The sequence below is a fragment of the Saccopteryx leptura genome, chromosome 2 (assembly GCF_036850995.1).
Source record: "Saccopteryx leptura isolate mSacLep1 chromosome 2, mSacLep1_pri_phased_curated, whole genome shotgun sequence".
Lineage (NCBI taxonomy): Eukaryota > Metazoa > Chordata > Mammalia > Chiroptera > Emballonuridae > Saccopteryx > Saccopteryx leptura.
The window spans coordinates 352587205-352595559 of record NC_089504.1 but is presented as its reverse complement, the minus strand read 5'-3'; the positions used below and the strand labels follow the sequence as shown (position 1 = coordinate 352595559).

Genomic DNA, 8355 nt, shown 5'->3' with positions numbered 1-8355 from the left:
GTTTTGGAAAAACTTTTAGTTCCATGTGGAATCATTTGTTTATTCTTGTGATTTTCATTGGTACTTTTGGTATCATATCCATGAAATCATTGCCAACTCTAGCATCATAAAGTTTTCCCCCAATGTTTTCTTCTAATAGTTTCATGGTTTCAGGTCTTACATTTAAGTTTTTAATTCATTTTGTGTTAATTTTTGTATATGGTGTAAGATAGGGATCCAATTTCATTATTTTGCATGTGTCTATCCATTCACGTCCACTGTGTATTTCTTGGCACACTTGGTAAAGATCAGTTGACCATGTATGTGTGGATTTATTTCTGTGTTCTCTATTCTGTTCAACTGATCTATATGTCTGTCTTTAAGCCAATTTGTACTGTTTGGATTACTTTTGCTTTATAACATATTTTGATACCAAGAAATAACAATGCCTTCTGCTCTGTTTTTCTCTCTAAGAACAATAGCTCCATCCCTGGACAGTTGACTCAGTAGATAGAGTATCAGCCCGGCATATGGATGCCTTGGGTTCAATTTCTGGTCAGGGCACACAGGAGAAGCAACCATTTGCTTCCCTCCCACCCCACCCTCTCCCCCTTTTCTCCTTCTTATCCTCCCAAAGCCAGGGGCTTAGTTCAAACATTGGCCCCAGGCACTGAGATAGCCCTGTGGGTCTGAGTGTGTCAGCCACAGACACTAAATATAGCTCAGTTAATTCAAGCATTAGCCCCAGACGGGGGTTGCTTAGTGGATCCCAGTTGGAGAACATGCAGAGTCTGTCTCATTATCTCCCCTCCACTCACTTAAAAAAAAACCCACAATAACTCTTTGTGGTCTTTTGTGGTACCATGTGAATTGTAGAATTCTTTTCTATTCCTATAAATTTGTTTTTAAACGTCACCAGAATTTTGGTAGAGATAGCACTGAAACTGCAGATCACTTTGAGTAGAACAGATATTTAACAATATAAAATCTTCTAATTTGTGAACATAGGATATTATTTATTTGTTTGTCTTTTATTTTCATCATCAGGGTTTTGTAGTTTCCAGGATACAAATCTTCACCTTATATCTGCCTGGGGCAGAATATCCAGTGAGAAGGTGTCCCAAATCTCTCTTCTAGCTTTGGAGTGCCTGGTTTTATAGTCCCCTTGCGGGCACAAGCCTTTCCCTTAATTCCTGAGTTCTCACAAAGGGAATGTATATGTGAGTTATCGCAGAGTTGGTGTGCTTGTAGGCGGAAGGGGGGGGGGGGTTCGGGACTTCTTATTCCCACCATTTTGCTGAGGTGACTCCCTTTGAAATTTTAATTTACAATCTATAAATAAGTTTGGGAATTGCCATTAATTATACACTTATCTTTAAAAGTCACAATGCAAGCTTGTTTATTAAAAGATCTGCAAAGTCCTGCAATAACCAAGTCTACTAGGTGGTACTAGGCATTGTACTAGGTATTTTATAAATGTTTAATCTTAACTCCTTGCATAGTTTACATTATCTGTACTGTGCAGGGAAAAAAATATACAGGTAAAGCAATTTTCTAATTCACCTAAATAATAAACTTAAAGATACTGTGAATCATGTGTCTAACAGCAATGCTCGTGTTTTTTCCACAATGTACTCTCATACAAAAATTAAAGAATTCATAGTTTGATATGGATAATTATTTAAATAATTCTATGAACAATTCAAGTCATGTAATAAAACCAGACTTTATTTTCTAAGAATTAAGAAGTGACCCCCAAACTAGGATATGTGACTTGACTCTGTATACCTAGAGTGCATAGTGCCTGTGGCTTTATTAGCCTCTGTCATTCTTTTTTGCAATTAATTTATCTGTAAACTCATGAGTCTCCAGAATTAGATTAAGGTCAGGAGCCTCTTAAGGTCTAGGATGGTGTCTGGTTCATCAATGCACTCTACTTGCCAAATAATGAAGAGTCGGCGTTGAGTATGTCTTCAATAGTCATTGACTGAAGATGCGAATACTCAACTAAGTTAACCCTGAGAGCTGATATAGGAGGTCCCTCAGCTCTCACCCATAGCAGCACTGAAATAAAACTCAATACAGCACCCACAAACATGTACCTAGGTCTTCGGTTACTGACTGTTCCACTGGGGAGGTGGAGAGGATTTGTACAGAAAGCAAACACAATTCAAATCAGCATTACTCATTCTTGTTCTCTGCAAATTACTGCTGATGGTGCTTCCAAAATTGTCCCTCTAACTGTGACATTTCACTACCTTGCTGGCTCTGGCAGCCACTTCCTTACAATCCTATAAAATATAGCCTTATCTATAAAATATTCATACAGAGAAAGAAAACCTACACACACACCACACACACACACACACACACACACACACACACACACACACACCTGACTATATAAATATAAACTACAACTGAAGGAATAATTTTTACTGGTGTAGATTTTTTTATTATTCACTGGTTTCCAACTAACAAAATGAAATGAGAAAACTTCCTTTCTAATTTCAAGATTTTTTTTTAACTTTTTTCCCAAATTTTGAACACATCCTTTTTGCAACATATCATCTTTCTTTAAAAATATGGAACAGTTCATGAATTTGCATGTCATCCTTGCGCAGGGGCTGTGCTAATCTTCTCTGTATTGGTCCAATTTTAGTGCATGTGCTGCCGAAACAAGCATGCAACATACGAATGATCCTACAGAGGTTTTTTCATGTAATTGAAAATATTCTGTTTAAAAAAAAATTGTTTCTTTAAACCACAAATGAAAACTGTGTTCTTGAGACTATTTATCTCAGTTTGAATTAAAATGCATTTATTGCTATCTGTGACAATAAATATTTCAAGTTACTATTTCCCTTGCTCTGTATTCTACGGGAATGAACAGCATACATTTTCTATCAAGTAGTTGAGATATACACCATTTTGGACAATTTAACCCACCACATTTATAGAGCTATAAAGGGACGGCAGTGCATTTGAATATCCCATACTAGTACTTAAAGGGAATAAAAAAATGTAAACAGTAAGAAGATATTGCTTATTTTAAAAGTATTCTCTGGTCCTATGTCAGCACATTATGGCTTATAAAATGTGCTACTATTTTCAAGTTAGGGGATATACAGTATGAAAAATTATATTAATCATTAAAATAGGCCCATCATATTTCTTATAATCTTTATACTTTAGTCATCATGTTGGTATCCATAGACAGATTCTTTTAAAACCTCTGAGGTAAACTCTGTCTCATATCAGAGTATCTTTTGTTAACTTGCATTATTGGAGAAAAGGGCCCTGTGGCTTTTACAATCATATACCCAAGTCATTTTAGGCTCAATGATTTTATGATCATTGTCACCATTTTTTCCAATGGTTTATCTTCAACTACCAAAGCACTAATGGAATCGAAAAAGTGGAACATTTCTCTATTATGTTTCTTGCTACTGTTTAAGCAATCGTCTTCTTTAAAGCTATGAGAAATGTGATGAGAAAACCTCTTTGGGGTATATATTTACAGATCTGTCTATTTTATCTAATGACCACAAATCCATCTTCATTTTATATGCTCTAGGCCTGTAATTTTACCATAGTAACTAGACTTGATTTTCTATAACACTATATGTTTTATAGCTAAGGATCAATTTAATTCAATAAATATTTTAGTGATTTTTTTTTGCCACATATTTTCTTAAATTCAAGGAACAAAGAGACTTAAGTGATGGATAAAATGGTACAGCCAATTTCAAAGAGTTTGACGGTTCCTCAAAAAATTTTTAACCTTTTTTTTAACAGCACAACCTTATTATGCATCAATTTTACTCTTATCTATATACACGAAAGAACTAAAAATATCAGTCCAAAATAAATATGTACAAAAATGTGTACATAGTATATTCACCATTTCTAATAGCCAAAAATTGAAAAGAACTCAAATGTCCACCAGTGGATAAGTGCATAGACGAAATGTGCTATAGCCATCCAATGGGATATTGTTTACAATAAAAAGAAATGAAGCCTGACCAGGTGGTAGCAGAATGGATAGAGAATTGATCTGGGAGGCTGAGGGCCTGGATTTGAAGCCCCGAGGTCGCTGGCTTGAGCGCAGGCTCACCAGCTTGAGTGTGCAGTTGCTGGCTTGAGCATGAGATCATAGACATAACCCCATGGTGGCTGGCTTGAGTCCAAAGGTCGCTGGATTGAGCAAGGAGTCACTGGCCAGCTGGAGCCCTCCAGGTCAAAGCACATATGAGAAGTAATCAATGAACATCTAAAATGCCATAACTACAGGTTGATGCTTCTCATCTCCCTTCCTGTTTGTCTGTCCTGTCTTCTCCACACTCTCTTTCTTGCTATAAAAAAAAAAAAAAGTAATGATACAACATGGATGAATATTGAAAACATTATTTTAAAGTAAAGAAAGCAAGAAAGCAACACAAAGACAAAATATGATGATTCCTTTTATGTAAAATGTTCAGAATAGGTAAATTTTACAGAAAGAACTTAGACTAGTGATTGCCTAGGGCAGGGGGTGGAATTAAATTGAGGAGCAACTGCCCATGAGTACGGGTTTCTTTTTAGAGCAGTGAAAGTGTTCTAAACTTAGACTGTGGTGATTGTAAAACAAGTCAATAAATACACTAAAAATCACTGTTTTGTTCATTTTAAATGAGGGAATTTACAATCTTTGAGTACATCTCAATAAAGCTGATTAAAAAATCAAAAATGACTAAACTAGAGATTTGTTCATATAACATAATGTGATGTCTAGAATTTAAGTCAAAATACTTGAAGGGAGATGTAATTGATTAAGATTAGCCATGAGTTAATAATTGTTGAAGCTGGTTGAGAGTATCTGGGTGTTCATCATTTTATTTTGTCTATGGTCAACATTTTTAATAAAACCAATTTTAAACATAATTTTCCCAACCAGCATTTGAAGATCATGCCCATGTTCTTATAAAAATTGATTGTACACTAAGAGTGATCCTTATATCCTGGGAAATACCTACTTATTGGGTCAAATTAACAATTGGCAGAGATTAACCATATTTGATGTATTAAATGAAAGTCCTAGAGAAATAAAATGAGATGCTGTATCCCCTTGATAGCAGAACAGCTGTGGCCTCTGGAAATGAGTCACTCTCTTATTAAGAAGGAAGCATTGATGATTTGACCCTGGGTGGTAGACACACAATATTGTATACAGATCATGTACTTTAGAATGGTGTACTGGAAACCTAGGTAATTTTATTAACCAAGGTTACCCCAGTAATTTAATTTTTAATGTTTATTTTATTGATTTTAGAGAGAGAGGAAGGAAGAGAGAGAGACAGGAATGTGAATCTGCTCCTGTGTGTGCTCTGACCGGGGATCGAACCAGCAACCTCTGCACTTTGGGACAATGCTTCTAACCAACTGAGCTATCCAGCCGGGACACTCTAATAAATTTCATTTAAAAAAACAGAGAGGGACATTGAGACTTTCAATTTCAACTTTCGATCTATATTCTTTCCTATATATATAAAAAAAAGAGTGAATCTTTGTAACAAGTTGTAAAAAAGAAGAAGAAGAAATCTATTTTGTTCCTCCCTAAAGAATTCCTCCAATTTCCTCTGGAAGAAAACACACTTCTGAGGAGGGAACTTGAGCTCCAACTTTTTTTTTTTTTTTTTAAGTTCAGATAAAAGCAGGGAAGTCTTCCTTTTGTCACTTATGGTTTGCCAGCCTTGTTTGCCTGCAGAGAGCCAAGCCCAGAGCGGGCAAGCGTGGGCAGGCCAGGGATGGTACGTGCGTGGATCCGCGCTGCTACTCCCTCATGAAGTCTCGGGGCCGGCAAGGACAACTCATCTCAGAACTCCTCACTACTTGCCTCAGACGCCCTCTCAACCAAGTGACCGAGAGAAAAGAGCACAAGTCAGAATTTATGTCTGACTTATTTACTTCGCAGGTTTTGTATTGATGCTGATGTTAAGGATAAAGTTAAGAGAAGGTTAAGATTTACCTTCAGCATGAAAGTAAACATTAATCCTAGAGCAAAAGCTGTAGGCTTAGCACTTGTATTAGGGTTGTTTTCTTTTGTGTGTTTGTTTGCTTGCTTGATTCCTTTTTCTGTTATTAATTTTAATTTAATGTGTTGCTGTAGTAATATGATGTTATAGTAATTAAATATACAGAAATATAAAAATATGGAAGATACATAAAAGTAATTAAGATATAATGTTAAAATTAATTAAGGAAATTAAATAAAGTTATGCCGTCCGGATAGGAATTAATATAGTGTGTGCAGATGTGATAGACAGACTCTGACTTTGGAGCAGGGCCCAGTTAGTGTGTGTGTGAAGTTATACATAGATAAGAAGTGGCTTGGTGTCATAACTCTGTAAGTTAACATAAATAAGAGCATCTGAAAAAGTGGTTTGATGTAACATTTCAGTAGACTAACATAAAAGGGGTTCTCTGCAAGGAACTCCCAAAAAGGTAGTTTGAGGTGATAATCCTGTAAATTGACACCTGTTAGAAGGTGTTGGCCAGAAAAGGTACTAAAGCTGAGGGGCCCCCTGCTGCAGTAGTCGCCCAGACTCCAATGTGAACGTGGACTGTCTCCACGCCGCTCTGAACTCTGACCAAAGACAGCCGAGAGGAGCACGCTGACGGGGAACCCAGGCTCGCCAAAAGGATTTGTGAGTAACAAATTGCCTGTGTGATTCTTGCAACTAACTCTGTGTGTCAGTCTCGTGCTTTTCCTCCGGAGGCAGTTAGTGTTGGCACTGGTTAGTAGCATCCTCATAGCCGCCTCAAGATTAGTCTGGAAGAGGCTGCCAGCCCTGCCGATAAGCAGGAGTGTCCCACTGCACGGGGAAGTCGAATCAGGGACGCCTGATCGGCGTAGAGCTTGGGCTCTACTGGGACATGGACTCAAGTGTCCCACACAATATAACATCCTCACCCCCCAACCATGTGCCCCCGTATTAAGGTTTTAGCTAAGATTAGTAGTAGACTTAGGGTTCATTTTAGATAGCATAATTACAATTTTGTTGTAAAGTAATGTCTTAGGACTTCTTTTTTTAAATTTTTCTGAAGTGAGAAGCAAGGAGGCAGACAGACATATGCTCACGTGCACCCGACTGGGATCTGCCTGGCATTCCCACTAGGGGGCGATGCTCTGTCCATCTGAGGATTGCTTTGTTGCAACCGGAGCCATTCTAGCATCTGAGGCACCATTCTAGCATCTGAGGCAGAGGCCATGGAGCCATTCTCAGCATCTGGGGCCAACTTTGCTCCAATGGAGCCTTGGCTACGGGAAGGGAAGAGAGAGATAGAGAGAAAGGAAAGGGGGGAAGAGTGGAGAAGCAGATGGGCATTTCTCCTGTGTGCCTTGGCCAGTAATAGAACCCCGGACTTCCACATGCTGAGCCAATGCTCTACCGCTGAGCCAACCAGTGAGAGCCAGAACTTTTTTTTTTTAAGATTTTATTTATTCATTATAGGGAGGGGGGAGAGAGAGAGAGAGAGAGAGAGAGAGAGAGAGAGAGAAGGGGGGAGGAGCAGAAAGCATCAACTCCCATATGTGCCCTGACCAGGCAAGCCCAGGGTTTTGAACCAGCAACCTCAGCGTTTCCAGGTTGACACTTTATCCACTGCGCCACCACAGATCAGGCCAGAGCCAGAACTTTTTGCTTTGTATTAGAAATGATAAAGTTATAATGGAAAGTTTTTTACTATAATAGATAAAAACCTTTTTTTAAATTAAGTACTGCATTTATTTATTCAATAGTAGAAAAAAGAGCTAGCACATTTTTCTTCTTAGCCAATACTTATTATTTGTTTTATCTTCATTTTCAACATACTCTATTACAAACAGACTTACTTTATATATTTTTTCAATTAAATTTACTTTTAATACTATCTTGCATTGGTCTCAGGTGTACACAGAGGGGCCCCCTTGATATTTCTAGTCCCCACCCAGCACACAGACATAGTTTTTACCAACTACTTACTGTATTTACTATGCTGTACTTACAGCTCCATGACCATTTTGTAACAACCCATTTGTACTTCTTAACCCTTCTTCTCTTTCACCCTGACCCCAATCCTCCCCTCTGACAACCACTGGTCCACTCTTTGGATCTATGAAATTCCTTTTTATTTATTTTTTCTTCTTTTTCCAAGTGAGATGAAGGAAGATAGAGAGACAGACTCCCACATGCCCCCTGACCGGGATCCACCCAGAGACCCACTCTGGGCCAGATGCTCTGCCCATCTGGGTCCATGCTCACACCCAAGCTATTTTTAGCACCTGAGGTGGAGGTTCCACAGAGCCATCCTCAGCACCTGTGGCTGGTACGTTTGAACCAATCATGTCATGAGTGA

General features: G+C 38.2%; 1 non-coding gene across 1 annotated transcript; it reads right to left on the bottom strand.

Annotated features, from left to right (window-relative positions):
- Window positions 1-2558: 2558 nt before the first annotated feature.
- Window positions 2559-2665, bottom strand: LOC136396469 (U6 spliceosomal RNA). The gene has a single exon (XR_010749755.1). It is a non-coding gene; the product is annotated as a U6 spliceosomal RNA (small nuclear RNA).
- Between the last annotated feature and the right edge of the window lie 5690 nt (window positions 2666-8355).